Below are 7,272 nucleotides of genomic sequence, written 5' to 3'. Positions count from 1 at the left end.
AAGAAAAAAAGAGGGAATACTCAAATAAAATTAGAAATGAAAAAGGAAACATTACAACTGATATCACAGAAAAACAAAGAATTATTAGAGACTACTATAAGCAGCTTTATACCAACAAATTAGAAAACCTAGAGGAAATGTATAAATTCCTGAACACATATAACCACCAAATTGAAACAGGAAGTAACAGAAAACCTCAAGAAACCAGAAATAAGGTAGAATCAGTAATAAAAATTCTCCCAACAAAGAAAAGTCCAGGATGGCCTCACTACTCAATTCTACTAAACTTTTAAAGAGCTAACACTAATTCTTCTAAAACTATTCCAGAAAACTGAAGGGGGGGAATTCTTCCAAACTCATTTTATGACTCCAGCATTACCCTAATACCCAAACCAGACAAAGACACAAGAAAACTACAAGCTAATATATCCATGATGAACATAGATGCAAAAATCCTCAGCAAAATACTACCAAACCAATTCCAACAGCACATCAAAAAGATTATGTACCATGATCAAGTGGTACACGGGATGCAAGGGATGCGAGGATGGTTCAACATACACAGATCAATAAATGTGATACATTATATCAACAGAATCAAGGACAAAAACCATATGATTATCTCAATAGATGCAGAAAAAGCATTTGACAAAACTCAACATCTCTTCATGATAATGATTCTCGAAAAATTAGGTATAGAAATAAAGTACCTTGTAGTGGCCTAGTAATTTGTTTTTTAATGTCAAAAGCCATGTTAATTCCTAATGTACTGATTTGAGGTACACTGTCAGCTACAAGAGGAAATAAAGGTTATCTGGTCAGGTTCTTAGTTAAGATACCTTCTTTATTAGGGGAAAAAATAGGGAAAAACTGCACGTTTATCATTCTTAGCAGGCAGTTGTGCCTCACAGGGTCCCTGTATACCACTTTCTGTGGCATGGTTAGATCTTCTAAAATCAGAAACAATAAATAATATCCACTAATTCAACTACTCTCCTTCCTATATGTAGTAAATAAAAAGTATCCTAAGGAATCTGATTTTGGGAGAAAAAGAAGCAGTGGCAGAAATGGGCTCATAATAACTGCATTTTTTTTGTGAATCAAAAAAAGGAGGTGGGGGGCTGGCCCGGTGGTGCACTGGAGAGTGTGCCGCTTGGGAGCACGGCGGCGCTCCCACTGAGGGTTCAGATCCCATGTGGAGACTGGTTCCCACTCACTGGCTGAGCGCGGTGCGGGCGCAACACTGAGGGTTGCAATCCTGTTGCCGGTCCCCGGTACGGGCGCGACACCGAGGGGTGCGATCCCGTTACCGGTCAGTAAAAAAAGACAAAAAGAAAAAAAAAAAAAAAGGAGGTGGGTATGCCCAAAGGCTTACATATATCTTTGAATGGCACTGCTTCTTTTTCTCCCCAAATCCATTCCTTAAGATACTTTTCATCCTAGACTGTAAATGTCTCCGTTTAACTATTGTGCTTTCTTTTACTTCTTTCCCAAAGAAAAACAATAAGACTGAGGCAAACTGGCCTGGAAGATATGCTATAAAATGGATTCTGGAAAACCAAGAAAGCCACCTTGAACTTTGCTGGGTTGGTTTGTCCATCTGTGACATGGAAGTAAATATTATATTTATGCATGTGTTTTAATTTTTTTTACTTTTCTTGCATACTATTCAACCTTAACATATCATGTGAAATATAAAAAGTGAAAATTAATAACCAAAAACAAAAAAAGTAAAGCACATCAACACAAAAGCTATATATGACAAACCTACCACCAGCATCATTCTGAATGGGGAAGAGCTGAAAGCTTTTCCTTTAGGAATAGAACAAGACAAGGATGCCCACTCTTACCAATCCTATTTAACATAGTATTCCCAGAGCAATCAGGCAAGAGAAAGAAATAAAGCGCATTTGAACTGAAAGAGATGAAGTCAAATTGTCCTTATTCGCAGATGACACGATCCTATATATAGAAAAACCTAAAGACTATGAAAAAACTCCTAGAGCTGATAAACAATTCAGTAAAGTTGCAGAATATAAAATCAATACACAAAAATCAGTAGCGTTTTTAAACACCAACAATAGACTAGCAGAAAAACAGGAAAACAAGGCCATTTACAATAACTACCAAAAAAAAAAATTAGCTAGGAATAAATTTATTTATTTATTTTTTAATTGAAACAGAATTGATTATACATGTTTGTGGGATACAGAGTTGAATATCAATACCCGTGTATAATATGTGATGATCAAATCAAGATAATTAGCATATTCTTGATTACAAAACATAATCATTTTTTGTGACCTTGTGACCATTAGCCAATTTATCAATAACCTCCCCTCTTCCTACCTCTAGTTACTTTTTCATCTCTAGTAACCATAGTTACAGGAAAATGCAGTATATGTATACACAATGGAATACTAGTCAGCCATAAAAAAAGAATGAAATACTGCCATTGGCTGCAGCATGGATGAGCTTGGAGAAAATTAAGTGAAATAAACCAGGCACAGAAAGAGAAATACTGCATATCTTCACTAATAACTGGGAGCTAAAAAATGAATAAATAAATAAGAAAGAAAGAAACAAAAATCACAATAATATGTTGAACTTTCAGAAGGAGAGGACAGAACTGTGGTTAGTAGAGGTGGGGAGGTGGGGAGGGAGGTTAGCGATAAATTAGCTAATGGTCACAAAGAATGATTATGTTTTGTAATCATGAATATGCTAATTATCTTGATTTGATCATAATACATTGTATACAGGTATGATATTCAACTTTGTACCCTGCATTTATATATAATCAGCTATGTTTCAATAAAAAAAGTTCAACAAAGGAAAAATTTGGTTGTTTGAAAGGACTATTAAAATTGTTCAACCCTTGGCAAGACTCACCAAGAAAAAAGAGAAAAGGCATAAATTATCAATACTAGAAATAAAATAGGTATTCTACACAAATTCTGCAAGAATTAAAAAGATAATAAGATATTATGAATAATTTAATTAATTTATTTATTGTTGCTGGCCATTATGGGGATCCAAACCCTTGAACTTGAATAATCTTATTTAAATAAACTTGAAAATTCACTCATAATTGGCAAATTCCTTTTAAAACAGAGCTTACCAAACTGACACAAGAAGAAGCAGTCTTACGATTTTTAAGTTAAAAATTTTCCAAGAACAAAAATAATACAATCTACCACAAAATAATAATTCAGGCCCAGATGTTCTTATTGGTTAATTCTACCTAACATTTAAGAAAGAAATAATGCCATCTTACGTAAACTTGCCCAGAGAATTGGAGATGGGGAATACTCTCCAACTTGTATTATGATGCAATCATAACCTTGAGAGCACAATAAAAAAGAGACATCACAGGCCAATTTCTTTTATAAACGTTGATGCAAAAATGCTAAACAAATATTAGCAAGCTGAATCCAGCAGTATATAAAAGTGATAATACATCATGATAAATATGTTTCAGTGAAGTTGGTTTAATATGTGAAAATCAATCATCTATAACCTAGATGAACAGATTAAAGGAGAAAAATTATATGATCACTTCAGCGATTATATGCGGTGATCAGGTGCAGAAAAGAGTTGGTTAAATGTCAACATAACAAAAACTCGTAGCAAAATAGAAATAGAAGGGAAGTTCTTCATTCTGATAAAGGTTATTTCTAAAAAACCCACAAAACTTCAGCAAAGTCACACTTAGTGATGACGTATGGAAATATTTCCCTTTGAGATTAGAAATGAGATAAAGATGCCCACTATTAAACATGTTTAAAATATACTGGAAATCCTAACTGGTACAGTAAGATCAGACAAAGAAATAAAAGGCATAATTATCAAAAAGAAAGAAACAAAACTGTCATTGTTTGGACACAAAAATATTCAGATAAGTCATTATAACTTATTGAAGAATATGGAAAAATAGTTGGGTAAAAGTTCATTACATAAAAATCAACAATATCTTAATGTATCAGCAAAAAACAGAAAAAGAAATTTAAAAAAAAAATTTACAGAGCTGGGCCATGGCTCACTTGGGAGAGTGTGGTGCTGATAACTCCCTGGTCGTGGGTTCAGATCCCTATATGGGCATGGCTGGTTAGCTCACTTGGGAAAGTGTGGTGCTGACAACACCAAGTCAAGGGTTAAGAACCCCTTACCGGTCATCTTAAAAAAAAAAAAAGAAAAACATAATTTACAATGGTATAGGAAATAAAGTACCTAGCAATAAATCCACTGAAATAAGTGCAACACATTTACATAGACTATTATAGCATATTGTTGAGAAAATTAAAGATGATCTAAATGAATGCAGAGATATTTTATGTTCACAGACTGGAGAACCCAAATTATAAAGATATTCCTTCCTTAATTGACCTATAGATTCAATAAAATCCAAATGAAAACTACAGAAGGTTTTATTTTTCATTTGAAAATTTTATGGAAATGATTTAAAAATTTTATAGAAATACAAAGGCTAAGAAGACACTCTTGATCAAGAGCAAGGTAGAAGTTGTTCTTCCAGATACCAAGTCCTAGTTTAAAAATAAAGCAATTAAATCAATGTGGTAATGGTGCAAAGATATAAAACCAGCTAATGGAACAGAATAGAGCAGCCAGAATATATCGACACTTGATTGTAGAATGTTGGCACTATAGAACAGTGGGGTGGGCTGTTGTTTAGCTTATTTGGTCAGAGTGTGGTGCTGATTAGAACAGTGCAGAAAGGACAGTGTTTGGTGGTGTTTTCAATAAATGGAAAAAAAAGGTAGATATTCATATTAAAAAAAGGAAACCTGACTCCCACATCATCCCATACACAAAAGTCGCTGCTGTGTAGGTGATATTGAAGAATAACTTAAGGACCTCAGGATAGGGAAAGATTTCTTTAACAGAGTACAAAATATAAAGGAAAAGATTGATATATTTGACTATGTTAAAATAAAGAACTTTTGGGCCAGCCCGTGGCTCACTCAGGAGAGTGCGGTGCTGATAACACCAAGGCCACAGGTTTGGATCCTAAAAAAGAACTTTTGTTCATAATAAGGCACCACTAAAGGATGAAAAAGCAAGCCAAAGAGAGAAGATATTTGCAAGAAGAATAATCCTCAGTGCCTATACTATGAAAATATAAAGAACTTCCATAAATCAATAAGAAAAATACAACACAGTAGAAAAACAGGCAAGATAATTGCAAAGGCAGTCCATTAAAGAGGCTTCCCAAATAAGTAATAAACACATAAAAAGGCCTCAACGTCATTAGTAACCAGGAAAATATTAACTAAACCCATAATGAGGTACCCCAATACTACTAAAAAGAAGCCAGTCACAAAAAGTTGCATGCTGTGCAATTCCATTCTTATAAAGTTTAAGAAAAGGCAAATTCATATTTATGGGGTAAAGTATAAAGAAAAGCAAGGGAGATTACCATAAGATCATGATAATGATTAAACTTAGTTGGAAGTGTTGGGAAGGAAAACACATGGGTGGACTCTGGGGTACTAGTGGTGGGTATATAGTTGTTTGTTTTATAACAGTTAGTTAAGCTATAAATTCATGTTTTACATGCCTTTCTCTATGTGTTATATTTGAAAAGGAAAAGAAAATACCTTAGTCTAAATCTTATCTCCCACAAAACAACCATTCAGCATTTCACAGACATTCATCTGTGAAGTTGTACAGATACATAGGATAGGCAGAAATAGTGAAGTATTTTTTTAAAAATTATATACATAGACATGCTGTCTTAAAAATAAGAATCCTGAATTTCCAATAAATATTCTACACTACAAGAGGTATTTCTGAAGAGATCCCTTTGGTTTTAAGAGAATATGAAAAACATTGACATGAAGTGATATTTTCCAACTTTATCTTTCAGTTTTTAATTAAAAAAATTTTTAAAAGATGACCGGTAGGCCGGCCCGGTGGTGCACTGCTACAGTGCGCCGCTTGGGAAGCACGGCGGTGCTCCCGCCGAGGGTTCGGATCCCACATACAGACTGGTCGCTCACTGGCTGAGCGAGGTGCAGGTGCTACACTGAGGGTTGCGATCCCGTTGCTGGTCCCGGTCCGGTACGGGCGTGACACTGAGGGTTGCGATCCGTTACCGATCACGAAAAAAGACAAAAAGGAAAAAAAAAAAAAAAAGATGACCAGTAAGGGGTTCTTAACCCTTGACTTGGTGTTGTCAGCACCACGCTCAGCCAGTGAGCGAACCGGCCATCCCTATGTGGGATCCAAACCCGGGGCCTTGGTGTTATCAGCACTGCACTCTCCCGAGTGAGCCACGGGCCAGCCCAGAAACTGAATTTTAGATTAATGGAAATAAAGAATAATTTTTTCTTACTTTAAGATTGAGCACTTCTCTAAGCTTTTGAAAAATCATTGATACTATGACAATCTGGTTAGAGAAATTCTTACGTTCAAGTCTGAATAAGTACCCCTTAAAAAGTATAAGGGTGATTACAGTGCTCACCATCTTCTGGCAGTCTTTCTGTTAGATCCATGAAATTTTTTTCTGTGATCTTCATCCCCATGTTTTCTAAAGATGTGTCCAGCTTATTGACATCAACATTGCCTTCTAAGTAAGGGACAGGAGAGTAATGTAGTAAAATAGAATGATTTTAAAATTGAGGGGGCCGGTTAGCTCAGTTGTTTACAGCGTGGTGTTATAACACCAAGGTCAAGGGTTCAGATCCCTGTACTGGCCAGCCACCCAAAACGACAACAACAACAACAACAACAACAACAAAATGGACTATGCAGTCATGCTGCTGTATTAGTTTTCTTTTTTACTGAGCATGTGTTTTATTATAATTAAAAATCATTAATTTCTCAGTGTTATTCATGACAAACACCAAAACTTCAGTATTGTCCAGTTAATAAAAGAATGAAAAATTGAACCAATTCTTTAAAATTTTATGTCGGGAACAAGCCTACCAAGCAAAATTTCTTAAAGAAAATTGAAAAGCTAGAGCTAAAGATGAATGACATAATATTCTATAAAACAGGAGTTATGTTTGTCACCTGTGCTTGTGAATTATTTGCCTCTGCTTTTGAAATCCTTATCTGACAGCCTTCACTCTTCACTTTTTTCTTTGTATTAAAAAATATTTTTTTGTTTCTTTGGGGATGAGGGAGGAAAAATCCAAGAAAGTCTAACACTTCCTGTCAAATTACAGTACAGGTAACTACTTGGTACATTGCAGATCTCCTGAAGGAGGCATAAGTAAGGACTCAGTTACATAGAAAAGGAAGATTCAT

This window comes from Galeopterus variegatus, unplaced genomic scaffold, assembly GCF_000696425.1.
Source record: "Galeopterus variegatus unplaced genomic scaffold, G_variegatus-3.0.2 Scaffold13011, whole genome shotgun sequence".
Taxonomy (NCBI): Eukaryota; Metazoa; Chordata; class Mammalia; order Dermoptera; family Cynocephalidae; genus Galeopterus; species Galeopterus variegatus.
This window is presented reverse-complemented; position numbering follows the sequence as displayed.